We start from the raw sequence: 1,809 nt of genomic DNA on the forward strand, positions 1-1,809 counted from the left end.
AGAGCAATAGTTTTCAATCGTTAGTTTATGAACACGGGATTTGAGAAGCCCTGGATACTGTATTTTTGCGTGATTCATAATAAAGCAGAATAATTTCATTGCAGGAAAGTAAAATGATTTAAAAGTGTTGGTTCTTTAGAAACTTTCACCTTTTCCGATTTTCGTGGGTTCCTCAGAACAAGGAAAATTATTATGACTAGAGAATTGCTCAGATTTTTATTTTTATTATTTGAAAGTATAATTGTCTTAGTATAATTTAAATATATTTCCTTGATCAGTTCTAAGGCAAGACTTCCTTTGGGATGAGGGTTTTCCACTGTGCGTTGCATGACCACAAGTAGAGGAATAAAAAAAGGCAATTTCTAGGGATGATAAAGTTTTATCACTAAAAGTTACTATTTCCTTACGGATTTGAATAAGGTAAACGCCATTTAAGTTATTAGATTCCTGACATATGAGGATTGCTACAGCAAATTGAGACAATGAGAATGCACCAGGACATATCTCCATGTACAAAGATGCAAACAGACATTTTCCTATATATCAGTTTAATTATAAATTTCTGAGCATATGGACGATTTAAACGGCTAAATTACAAAAACAAGCAAGTGTTTTTTTAGAATATAATTGTTTCAATAACTAGCTGACATTATAAATTTTAATAATAGGTGGTATTCATTTATATTATTATGAAATTCGTTTTTACTTAGGATACAGTCCGTATCACTGGATCGTGGATATTTTATTCAAGAGAAATACACTTGAAAGTTCTTCGATTTGCAATTATTATCCTTAACAGTAGGATCATTTATTTACAATTTATTTTGGTCGTACTCTTAACTTCTACGTTCTTGCCAGACTAACTCTACTTTTCACAATTATTTATATACAATTTTACAAGCATTATAGTATACCTAAATTTATGGTTTTATTTCTAATCCCAGCCTGGTTTTTCTCTAATCGTTTTTATCGGCCTGCACATGCATGACGCGCCTGCGAATGTGCACTTAGCTTTTACCTGTCTGCTTTTCCGCTAATCGTTTTCATCAGCCTGCAGCTGCATTAGACGCTTAGCTGACATTAACTGAATTTGGGATTTACGTAACAATATTATAACTAATAGATATTTATGGTATTATTCTTCAAAGCAAACAACAACTTCAATGCATGCAAAATATATTCAGTACATAGGCAGTGGAGTGCTTAAAATGTATTATAAAGCAAATATATTTTTTTATCCCTTAGTTGTGTGCATTAGTACTAATTTAAACTGAACCATCTTAATAGTTGGTCAAATGAGTTAAGGCATTCGAATATGGAGATAAAAGATATGCATTATTCGTTTGCGTTAATTTTAAATTGTTGGGTTAGAGCGATCCCAATGATTTTGCGAATCCCTCTTGTTCAAAAGAAATTTTCGCTTTCGTTTAATTTTAGGTTAGGACGATGCAAAAAACCATTAGAAACTTAAAAAGTCTTATAGCAAAGACATTATAGACTAATTTAAGGAACTTTTTCATTACTTTATCGAGGCAAACTGTTTCAGTGACAAACGACAACCTACTTGCTAATTTGCTGTTAAATCCGCAATTGTGTTTCTCGTTGTACGTACATAAAACATATATCCGTAGCATTATAGGATGATGAATATTCTTTTATATTAAACTATTGCCATAAGTTTGGTATACATTGTTATAAAATATAAATACGGCTAGACGTAATTCGTCACCCAAATTTTATTTCCTTTTCCATCCTTAATGTCTTCATTGGTTCGCGGTTTCGCACATATGCACAATTTTGAACATTGTT

This window comes from Glossina fuscipes, unplaced genomic scaffold, assembly GCF_014805625.2.
Source record: "Glossina fuscipes isolate IAEA_lab_2018 unplaced genomic scaffold, Yale_Gfus_2 72377, whole genome shotgun sequence".
In the NCBI taxonomy this organism is placed as follows: Eukaryota; Metazoa; Arthropoda; class Insecta; order Diptera; family Glossinidae; genus Glossina; species Glossina fuscipes.